The 12,198-nt window shown below is 46.4% G+C and overlaps 1 long non-coding RNA gene across 1 annotated transcript; it reads right to left on the bottom strand.

Moving 5' to 3' along the window:
* Nucleotides 1-475: 475 nt before the first annotated feature.
* LOC105466574 (uncharacterized) lies at nt 476-5,830 on the bottom strand. Its single transcript, XR_978276.2, has 2 exons — nt 5,661-5,830; nt 476-796 (listed from the first exon to the last, which is right to left on the bottom strand). It is a non-coding gene; the product is annotated as an uncharacterized lncRNA (long non-coding RNA).
* Between the last annotated feature and the right edge of the window lie 6,368 nt (nt 5,831-12,198).

Genomic DNA, 12,198 nt, shown 5'->3' with positions numbered 1-12,198 from the left:
AATTTGTGGCAGAGTTGGCCAAGAGACCCCAAATCTCCTCCCAGCTTGCAGTCCTGTTTTCGTTCTACTGAACCTTCCCTTACATGCAACAGCTTCCAGGATTAAAGAGATAAATATCTGTCAATGAAATGTTAAATGGATTTTTGGACATATCTCTTCTATTTGTTTCCCCTGAATTTCTACTCTCTGTGAGTACATTGGATATCAAGTTCCTTAATAGCAAGAACCGTTGTGAAAAGTGACCAATAGCACAAAATCCTATACTAAGTACTGGTCAGAACAAACTTCAAAGACCCAGTTTCATCCTTTAGGAGCTTATTTACTCAACATTTACTGAAGGCTCACTCTGTGCATACTCTCTGCCAACCTCTCTGGGGATATAAGAATTTTAAATAGACGTGTTTCAAAGGAACGTGCAGTCTCATCGAACAGAGAGGACCCAAACATACAAAAAGGCAACCAATTTGTGCAATAATGACTCTTGTCTCTGGGTGTTTTAATTAAAGTAGCTGCTGTAACCCAAAAACTTCCAATTGTACAGTATAAATTCCTGATGGGTGGGTAGTTTTCCTCCAGGTGGTGACTCAGGGCTCCAGTCTCTTTTGGAGCTCTCCTGTCTTCAACACATGGTTCCCGGGTCCATTTTGGTTTTTTGAATCAAGTTGATAGAAGGGACACAGCAGTGGGGAATCGCCTTCTTTGGGAGGTGAATCATCTTCTTTCTTTTCTTTCACACTCTATTGGCACTATTTCACACTTAACTGCAAAGGAGGTGAGAGTGCAATGTGCTGTCCTCCTAGAAGAGAAAACGGAAATAGAAGAGAAACTAGTTACCCCACAAGGAACTTTGGTGTTCTTATCAGAAGAAGAGATCCTTGTGAATGCTCTAACATTCTCTTCTAGGTGGGGCTTCCCTTGGGCACCAGATGACCCCATCTGGAGATCATTGCGGGCGAACGGAAATCACTGTGGAGATCATTCTAGGTTAAAGGAAAGAATTGTGCAAAGAAGAGGAAGGGGTGTCAAATAGTAGGCACAGCAAGCCTGAGGCCAGTGTTCAACTGGAATGCCAGGTAATGTGGAGAAGTGGGACCAAGGCTATAGATACTTGTTGGTGTTGGCTTGTGGTGGCCTTGAATACCAGGCTAAGGAGTTTTACCAACATTTTAGGATAAAACCAAAACTCATTTAGACTTTATAAAGTTAGGCAAGGGCTTTTTAAGACCCAACCCTAGTTTGCTGTTTTCTGGGCACTGTTCAGTTCCTGGTGTTGACTCCCAGCTTCTCAGAAGATAGCAGCAATGAATCTGGCAGCTGGAACATGTCTCTGTCCTCTCTAGCCACCCCAGGAGATTGTGTCTGCACATGGCTGTTGTTGGACCCTGGGTGAGTTTTCAATTATTGGTTGACAGTGTTTTAAGATGGTTAGAGTCCATCAAGCAAGAGTGCTTGGTTCATGGTCCTCTCCTCGCTGAATCAGCTCTAAGGTGACCCTCTGTTTGGGATCCCCCTTAACCACCAGGAAGCTCCCAGCTGTTTCCCATCCAACCTTGGTAACTCTGCAAAGTCTCACAGCAGGGGTTCTGCACACGAATTTCCCCTGGCCTCCTTTTCTTCTTCTTTTCTTTTCTTCTGGTTTGTTTTTAGCATCTTATTACAGTATAAAATTTGATAAACCAATACTTATAAATGTGATAAATAAAAGCAAACAAATGCTAGTAAACCATCTTGAAGCCTGTTCTTGTGAAATACAATATGCATAAGTAAATAGATAAAATAAGTGATATTGCTATTGAATCCAAAGAGAACACAGCAACTTGGCCAGCCTGTCTGCCCATGATGTTTTTTAACCCAAGTAAACCAGTAGCTGAGTGAGCACGTCAGGTTCTGTTCCCGTACTGTGTGGCGACTGCCTTCCTATGCATCCCCAGGCCATGGAACCACAAGGGACAGAGGTCTTAAATGGGTTCCCATTTGTGGCCAGGCAATAGGACCTAGCCTTACCAACAGAATTACCATTAACACACATAAAAACGAATGTCTTCTTTTTTGTAGGATGGGGAGGGGCAGAGAGAGGATCCTTCACAAAACAGATTAAGCACGGAAAAGCCTGTTTTGAAAAATAGTGTCATAATAGGGAAGTTCTTCCCTGCCAGCGTGTGCACAGCCACTCTTGCTAATATGGTAACAAGATTCCACCCTTTCCCTCCTGAGACTAGTCACGCAGAGAATTTAGCGGGCAGATATTTTTTGAGGATTCTTTTTGGCTCTTTCACGGGCCTCTCATGGTCCTGACATGGGTGACCACCCAGAGATGAATGTAAGGAGATGACACAGGATTCTCTGGTCAGATGGAAAGTGCTGGATATACGCATGCATGCCTACTGGCTTCTACATGTATAGTGCTTCTTTTCTGATCATGCAAATAATGTACACTTACTGTAAAAAAATTATGAAAAATTTAGAAAAGACAAAAACTATTCCTCACCCCGTCTTCCAGAGACAAACTATACTTAACACATCTCTTTCCTGCTTTTATATATATACATATATCTCACCATGATGCACTATGTATTACTGAGATGTATTAAGACGTATTACAAATGTATAACATTATATATGACTTTTGTCATCTGCTTTGTTTGTATTCAATTTTATAACATGAAATTCTTGCCCATCTCACTGAAAAATCTGGAAGGACATTACCGGTGAAAGCTGGTATAAATGGGCCGTGATTTCCCAGCCATCGCACGTTGCTCACCATTTCAGTCGTTTCCAGTGTTAAGTGCAGCAGGAGAGAGCGTGTCAGTACCTAAGCTTCTGCAACACACCTGAAGGAAGCATGTTCCCAGGTGCGCTGCTCTGATCCCCTTGGGGAAACGCTGAGGATGGATTTGATTTCAAATACTGTAAATCAGGCCAGGCGCGGTGGCTCACGCCTGTAATCCCAACACTTTGGGAGGCTGAGGCTGGTGGATCACCTGAGGTCAGGAGTTTGAGACCAGCCTGGCCAACATGGCGAAACCCGTCTCTACTAAAAATATATAAATTACCCAGGCACAATGGAGTGCCTCTGTAGTCCCAGCTACTCGAGAGGCTGAGGCATGAGAATTGCTTAAACCCTGTGAGGTGGAGGTTGCAGTGAGCCGAGATCATGCCACTGCACTCCAGCCTGAGCAACAGAGCAAGATCCTTACTCCAAAAAAAAAAAAAAAAAAAAAGCCAGTGCCATAGTATGGGTTTCTATGCACATATGGCAGCGAGCCCATTCATTGCCTGTCAGGTAGCGTCTATGTATAATGGAATACTATTCAACCTTTAAAAGGAGTGCCATTTGGATATATTCTACACCGTGAATGAACCTTGAAAACATGCTAAGTGAAATAAGCCGAATGCAAAAGGAAAACCATTATATGATTCCCTTTCTCTGAGATACCTAGTCAAATTCAAAGACATAGAAAGTAGAGCAGAGGTCGCCAGGGGCTGCGGGGGTTAAGGGGAAAGGGGAATATTGCTTAATGGGTACAGAGTTTGTGTTTGGAATGATGAAAAAGTTCTGGAAATCAGTGGGGCGATGGTTACACAATGTCGTGAATGTGCTTACTGCCACTGAATTGTACACTTGAAAATGGTTAAAATGGTAACTCTTATGTACATCTTACCGCAATTTTTAGAAACCCAAAATAAGGCAGGATTACAACACAGGAGGGTAAATACTGAGGTTCTGGCTAAAGGCTTGGTCCTCCTAGTGGCCCCGGATGACCTCATCCCCCTCGAGGGGGACGCTCGGGGACCTTCCCACCCTTCTGAACCCGGCCTTCTCGTTCTCTGATTTTCATCCAGGCTCCCCCACTCCAGCACAGCCTCCATTTCCGCAGGTGTCTGGTAAGTTCACCCCCATCCTCTGAAGAGCTCCACCGCTTCTCACAGGGCAAGCTCACTCCTCAGTTCTTCTTCCCTTCCAGGGCCTCCACTCTCATCCCGGGTTTCCAGCTTCGGCCAGGTGCCCAGGGACGCTTGCTGTGGCCCGATCCAAAGGCCTGGGCGGGAGGAAACAACGCAGCTCTCTGGGGACCAGGGTGGGCGGTATCCCCCAGTCGGGTTTCCTTTTCACTCTCTGCCGGGAGGGCTGCAGGCCGGCTGGGTTTTTCACTAGCTGATCTACTCAAACACATCTCCCAAAGACAAATGTCGGTTATGTTCTCTGGAGACACTAGAGTGTTAATCCACACTGGGACTTCCTCCACCAGCCAGACACCTGCTCTGCTCTTGAAGTCAGCGGGTCCCCATCCCTGGGCACAGGAATTTTCGGTTTCTGATGTTCTCCTCCTGTGGCTGCTGGAATCACAGGACTTCATTCCCCTTTAATGCCAGCTTTCCCATCCTCTGCATGTGGTCTCAAGACCTTGGAGCCCTTTCCTACAACAGGTGGGAGGGTGCGGTGGGGGGGCGGTGACAGTTTCTTCTGTCATATAAACATAAAAACTTCAGCAACAGTGTCTGGTTGTGTCAAAGCTGAGACCCGGATATGCTGGAATGTGGAGACAGAGACAGTCCTGGTGTGGGGGAGGTTAAGGGACATCAGACCAGCTGTTGAGCCACACGCTTCATCTGCCAAAAGCTCCATGGGGAAAAACTGGAATCCTGTCAAAAGCTTGCACATATTCTGACACATGCAGATATGTCTTATTGACTTAGCAGGCCGTGACAGAGGCAGGGATTGAGTACGAGGTTCGCGAATGTCTAACTCCCCACAGGCGAAGAAGGAAGAAGGCTGAAGGAGCCACACTCACAGCAGGACGGGCCTCGGGCCCCGGGTGTCTGGAAAGCTGTGGGTGATGTGCCCTGGCTCGTCCCCATGGTGGAGCCCAGCACTCCAGGAGGGAGAATACTTGTAAAGAATTAAATTAGAATGATTTGCCTGGGAGGTGGAGTCAGTAGCATCAGGAGCCTGCTAAAAGGGTGAGGGCAGAGTAGTGAGAAGTTTCTGTACAGGCTGGAGATCCCTGGAAGCCAGTGGCAGTGGAGTGAGAGAGGAGAGAACAGACACCTCAAAAGCCAGGGGCCGTCACTGGTGGCTGGACTAGGTGAGCAGCTCAGTGTCAGGGAGCCCAGCTCCCACATGGGCTGCAGCCATCACCACACACTGTCTTATCCTCAGAGACGCAGGCCAAAAACGATTGCTTCTTTTCAGTGGCTACGTTTTGAATCAAGTGATGCTTGATAAAAATGAAACATTCTGCTCTTCATCACCCTACCTGCCTTTTCACCTACCCAAACAAACAAAAGCAGAAATAAAACAAGATAATAATAGCAATGAGCAATGGGTCATGGGACAAGCCACAAATGCAGTTGACACAGCCTGGGTACATCATGCACAGCAGGGTCCGCTCTGTTCCATCATCAAATCCTACAAGAAGGGAGGCCTCAGTCTCCGCCTAGCCACTCCTATCACCCCAGATCACCACTGCCTGAATGCTGCCTTCACCATCTCAGCCCAAGACACTGTGTTCTTGACATTTTGATCATTGGCATCATTATGTCATTTCTTTGGCAATCGAAAGCAATGTTCCTGCTCCTGTGTGGGTTTGAACAAACAGCCCAAGGGGATAAATAATGAATTATTAAAGGAGAAAAAGTCTATTTCTCATCTCAAGCACCTGGAAGGCTGAGGCGGGAGGATTGCTTGAGGTCAGGAGTCCGAGGTTGCAGTGAGCTATGTTCACACCACTGCACTCCAGCCTGGGTGGCACAGTAAGACCCTGTCTCAAAAAACAAACAAACAAACAAAAAATTCCTATAAGCAATGAGACACACAAGGAGTAATCCAGCACACAGGGCCTTAGCACACACCCCAGCCCGCGCACTCCACAACCTTCTGCTCTTACCTCAGTGTTGTAAGATGTGGCTTGAGCAGCTCCTGCCTAGAGAGATAAAAAGCAGATGTAACACAGTGACCCCCAAGGGACCCAAGGGTGCCCATGGTTTGCAAGAGAGGAAAGAACACAGAGAGCCTGCACTTTCCCAGAATTGCATTGCTCACCAGCCAAGCTGTGGCTTCCCTGGCACATGTAGCTGGCACGGGCTCCGTCCACAGCAGGCCTAGCTGAGTGGAAGGCAGCTTCCAGGAACTCCAGGCTGCAGTTATTGTGTTGATCCAACAGGTGCCCAGGCCAACACCAACGTGGGGCCTGAAGCTGCCTGCCCACTTCTCTCTAAACTCTCAACCCTGACTGACAGCCACACTTGCAGCAGGATGGGCCAAAGGGTCATGGGACAAGCCACAAATGCAGCTGACACAGCCTGGGTACATCGTGCACAGCAGGGTCCGCTCTGTTCCACCATCAAATAACCCTGCCTCCTAATTGGGCTTAAGAGCCGGGAGGACGCACCTGTGCTTCAGCAGTGCAGCTCCCGTAACGGCTGGACTGCTACATGCTGGGATCTCAGTACAGCCGCCCAGATGTCCTAAACATGTTTTAATCGCCTTTCTAGAGAAGGTAGAGACCGTGGTTATAGTAACAGGAAAAGTATGAAACGCGGGAAAGTACCAGGATGTCCCCTCGTGGACTGTCACTACTGGCCGTCACTACAGAACTTTTATTCATTGTTTCATTGTTTTTAAAACGTGTGTCTATGCAAGGCCTTATATCTTTCTGCTATGAGTCCGTCATCGTTGACCTGGGACCACAGACTTCAGGTAGACAGCTCACTGTCATGCTGCGTTAGGGCATAGCTGAGGCACGGTGGCTTATTGTTTGGGCTGAAGACAAATGTAGCTTTCAGTGAACTGTCTTCCAGTGCAGTTTTGGGGAGGGAGGACATAGAAGTGTGCCCAGAAAGGCTGAAGACGTGGTTTTTTTGTTTTTGTTTTTGAGATAGATCTTGCTCTGTCGCCCAGACTGGAGTGTAGTGGTGCAGTCTCGGCTCACTACACCCTTGTCCTCCTGGGGTCAAGTGCTCCACCTACCTCAGCCTCCCAAAGTGCTGGGATTACAGGCGTGAGCCACTGTACCTGGCCCAAAGAGGTTTTTTAAAGAGAAACAGAGGGAAGAGCAGCTGCCATAGGGAAAGGAAATGTGGGAGAAGAGAGGCTATTTAAGAGGATTTTTTTTTTTTTTTTGAGACAGATTTTCACTCTGTCGCCCAGGCTGGAGTGCAGTGGTGCAATCTCAGCTCACTGCAGCCTCTGCCTCCTGGGTTCAAGCGATTCCCCTGCCTCAGCCTTCTGAGTAGCTGGGATTACAGGCGCCTGCCACCATGCCTGGCTAATTTGTGTATTTTTAGTAGAGACGGGGTTTTACCATGTTGGTCAGGCTGGTCTTGAACTCCTGACCTCAGATGATTTGCCCGACTTGGCCTCCCAAAGTGCTGGGATTACAGACGTGAGCCACTGCCCCCAGCCCGAGGATTTTTTTTTTTTTTTTTTTTTTTTTTGAGACAGTGTCTGGCTCTGTCACCCAGGCTGAAGTGCAGTGGTGCGATCTCAGCTCACTGCAACTTTCACCTCCTGGAGTCAAGTGATTCTCCTGCCTCAGCCTCCCAAATAGCTGGGATTACAGGCGCCTCCTATCACACCTGGCTAATTTTTGTATTTTTAGTAGAGACGGGGTTTCACCGTGTTGGTCAGGATGGTCTCGAACTCCTGACCTCCAGTGATCTGCAGCCTCAGCCTCCCAAAGCGCTGGGATTCCAGGTGTGAGCCCCTGCGCCCGGCCCACTTAAGAGGATTTTGAAGGGGCTTTAGCGATTCCCTGTTTCATGTGCCCAAGAAATCACCATCAGAAATCGATATATGTTTTGTCGTAACAAGGAGATACACAAAGCGATAGCGACAACCTCTGCCTCGGGAGTCAGCAAAGACTTCACTCAAGAACTGATCTTGAAGGATGGGTGAGAATTTTCTAGAATGAAAAAGATGGATAGGTTAGTGTGTCTCAAAAGCAAGCCCAGGACAGATGCTGGTGGTTCCATTCCCAGTGGTCTGAAGGAACATGAGAAAAATAAAGGCCAGGTAGGAAGCTTTTCAAAAAGCTAAATTTATTTGATTGAAAGGAACTTAGGTTTGGGACGATGTACCTTCTACTTTTGGAATGTTGCTATTTTTCTTTCTCCTATGAAATCAAGCTGAAAATAGATGATACCATCTATATTATCATTTACATTCTCTCTTACTTAGCCTAATAAAAACATCACGTTTCCCACATTTTTTAAAAAAGGTACTGACCTTTGAAATGCAAAGGTCTGAGGGCTACCATAGCACACTCTAGGCCACGGTGCTGGATGGTGCAGGCTGCCCCCCATGGTGTATGCGGAGAACTGGGAGGAAGCCAGGGTATGTGGAAGATGGGACAGAGCAGTGGTTTAGGGTTAGATGGAGGACGGTCTTTCATAGGGACCTTGGACTCCATTCTTTAGGGATGATTAGGGGTTTATAAATGAAGGAGAGAGCGGATTATATTTTACTGGAACCCAGGAAGATTCACTTTGGTTCCAGTAAAGTAGTGGGCTGGAGAAGAAAGAGACGAGACAAAAAGATCAAGACCATTTATGCAATTTTCCAGGGATAAGACGAGGGCATTCATTATGATCAGTGGCGATACAGACAAGGAAACCAAGCAAGACTTGAGAAACTCCTAGGACAGGCAATTTAAAAGAACAGAATGGATTTGCAAGTATAGATGAGAAACTACAATGAACACTTGACCTCAGTGAGAGGGCTGCAACAGGGAATGATGGAGACTGTGGCAAACTCAAGCTCGTGTGCCCTACCTGAAGGGGGCAGCTGCCATTCTACACCAGCTAACCCTTGCCATATAGGAATGGAACCAGAAATCCAACAAAGAAACAGGTGGTGAGAATGTGGAGACTGAAAGGGCAGGTGCATAATCCACAGCTGTGATGGTTTAGCATTTATAAGGAACTTGTTCTGCTACTTTAGATAATGGGAATAAGAGACTAGGAGGGCTAGAAGCAAGGAACCAGCAAGTCTAGACACATTCCAGAGGACATTATGTCTGTCACGCAAGCCCTGCCTCAGTTTTTTTCCCAACACTCAGCTTTTCCCCAACATGCCCCCCTTCTCTTTTTTTGTAAATGAGAAGGTAACATTATTACTATCATTATTACTAGCTATCATTATTACTAGCATAAAAGGTGACCTCTTTTAACTAAGCAAGGCGATTGTAGGCTGTGCAGCTCTTAATTGCCAGTTGGTGACCCAGCTTCACTTTTCTTTTTTTTTTTTTTTTTGAGATGGAGTCTCGCTCTGTGGCCCAGGCTGGAGTGCAGTGGCCGGATCTCAGCTCACTGCAAGCTCCGCCTCCCGGGTTTACGCCATTCTCCTGCCTCAGCCTCCCGAGTAGCTGGGACTACAGGCGCCCACCACCTTGCCCGGCTCGTTTTTTGTATTTCTAGTAGAGACGGGGTTTCACCATATTAGCCAGGATGGTCTCGATCTCCTGACCTCGTGATCCGCCCGTCTCGGCCTCCCAAAGTGCTGGGATTACAGGCTTGAGCCACCGCGCCTGGCCCACTTTTCTTAGCCCTTATTCAAACTGTAGTCGCTCTGGTTTGAATACCTCCCACATATCTCCCTTTTCCCTTTCACAAGAGGACCCTTCATCCTAGGGGTTGTAGAAGGATGAAGCTCTGTCTTCTGTAACTTCTTCATGCTAAATAGAGGTGGATATTCCTGCCTAGCTATTAGGGTCTCTTGTATTCAGGGTAGAGAGGAGCTGAGTCAGAAAGCATTGGTCCGTTAAGCATCGTGACTCCTGTCTGTCCTCATTCCTTTTTCACATTCAGATTCAACTGGCTCATGACTCGTAGTCAGGGAACCCAGTCCATGGTTGGGATCCGTGGGTCCCTCCAGTCTCCCATTCCATGGTCGTACACATCTTGAGGGCATCCACACGGTTTATTCATCTCCTGCAAAAACACAAGCATACCCTCCACGTTAGTAAATGTACCGAAACAGAAGCAAACTTTTGTGGCTGTAGCCGGGAGGCCACTGATAATGAGAAACAGGCCCCTTCTAACAGAAGGCACAGGGAAAGCAAATCGAGGCTTTTCAAACCTTCCATTCGCATTGTACAGGTGGGTGCACTAGATACTGTGGCTCATGGTAGATCTTCAGATGTCTGGTGGGCACCCACACAGGCACCTGATTGTCACCTGGAGAGACTCAAGCAAATCCTCTTTGCCATATCATTGTCTTTCCTTTTTCCCAGCTGTTTGTATGTGACCGTATCTTTCTCTAAGGCCTGACGCATTAAGATGAGTTTAAGAATGGAATGCTTGTGCATCAGCAAAGAGTGCACAGACCAATGCATCCACCCTTTGGTTAAGTTTAAAGGACCAAAAGGTCCTGTTGGAGAGAAAAGAAAGAGCATTTTTGTCCTTACCTCCCTCCCCTCTATTCCTTTTATATTTGCCCTCTCAGATTTTGATTGGACTTTGAGCCATAGCTAATTTCCATAATTCAGAATGTTATTGTCTGTCCCTGCAAATCTCTGCTAGTCTTTGCTAGTCTCTACTTTTGTACCTCTTTAGGGCACTGATCAGTACCTCTTTAGGGCACTGACCTTATATTGCTAGTCTTCATCGATCTCTCTACTTATCTCTATCTCTCTATTTATCTCTATCTCTCTACTTATCTCTATCTCTCTACTTATCTCTATCTCTCTATTTATCTCTATCTCTATATTTATCTCCCTTATCTCTACTAACTTAGCTCTACTTACTTACTTAGATCTACTTACTTATTTAGCTCTACTTACTTACTTACCTCTACATCTTTCCTGGAAACCTCTTTTGTGACCCTGGGTAGAGCTCAGAAATCCACCCTTTAAATTTCAGCAAGAGACTAAACAGGGACCCCAGACCCAGCACCAGATTGAAGGGAACAGGAAGTGCTCTCCCTTCCCCAAAGCAGGAAAACCAGAGTTTGGCCCTTGCAAATTTGCACTCCACATCAGCAGTCATCCTCAATTTCTTGGAATGAATTGTTGATCATGGCAATTAACACATTTAGCAAAACAATGACTATTGTAACATTATAGACTCCATAAAGAACATAACCAATGTTTTCAATGAATTTGTGGTTATAGTTTATGACCACTGATTTCACTTCAGAAAGCCCAAATATAGCCCAGAACAGTGTCTTAAAACTCTGTCGTGAAGGCTTCATTTTGTTTTGCACCAACGTAGTAGGCGTAGAGGTTGAACATTCCCATCACAAAGGCCACAAACACCGCAATGAACACATTCAGCCCATATCATGCCTGTGTGCTCATTAAATCTGTTTTTCTCCAGCAGAGGCAGGTTAACCATGAAACTGAAGCTTCAAGATGACTTTACTTGCCCTATGCAAAGCAGCTCATGATTTATTTTTTCTGGGGACTACTGCCCACCAGGCCTGTGTGTCAATCTGTAAGCATCCAACAGCAGGTCTACAGTACAAATAGGTCTTTTATCAGACCCTTGATTAACCCAATATACAGCCTTTCCTGTTGGATTAGTACTACCAAAGCCTCCTCTTCTTTTTCACTGTGCTGCTTCCCAGCTTTATGTCAACAACTGAGCAATTCTTTCTCCTAGGGAAGCAGACCACAGAGTTGAGGAACTAATAACTAATTGAATTTCTCCGGTATAATCAGAACCAACCATTCCCGTATGCAGAGTGACACCTCTAGATCTTTCAAGTAATTGACTGTTCCGGAGGGCAAGGGTCCCCCAACTCCTGTGGGGACCCTCTCTGGCGGCTCCCCAGGAAGCAGGGAAATGGGAACTGCCCTTCAAAGGCTCATGGCAGCACTGCCCACTGCAACGGGAAACAATTGTTGCCGTTTGTAAGGGCACTGGCTGTGCCGGATATGCCTCGGTTTATTGAGGGGCTCTCTGAATAAACACGCCTCAGATTCCACTGTGTCTTAGTACTACCAATTGCTCTAGGTTTTAATGTTGCAACTACAGGAAAGGTAAGTTTTGTAGCTAATTCATCTTCTCTCTCATTAAGGGGAGAGAGAGGAGGTGGCCATTCACTTAATTCAGTAGGTGGAACCGACGGGCTAGTAAAACATACTTTTTTTAGATGCCCTTTCTTTTCTTAATTTCCTCCGTTTCCTGTTCCTCATGTTCAGAATCTGAAGTTTGTTTTTTACACTCAACCTCCTCTTCCTCATCTGAATCTGCCTC

This window comes from Macaca nemestrina, chromosome 3 (genome assembly GCF_043159975.1).
Source record: "Macaca nemestrina isolate mMacNem1 chromosome 3, mMacNem.hap1, whole genome shotgun sequence".
In the NCBI taxonomy this organism is placed as follows: domain Eukaryota; kingdom Metazoa; phylum Chordata; class Mammalia; order Primates; family Cercopithecidae; genus Macaca; species Macaca nemestrina.
The sequence above is the reverse complement of the archived record's forward strand: the minus strand, read 5'-3'. Positions and strand labels throughout refer to the sequence as shown.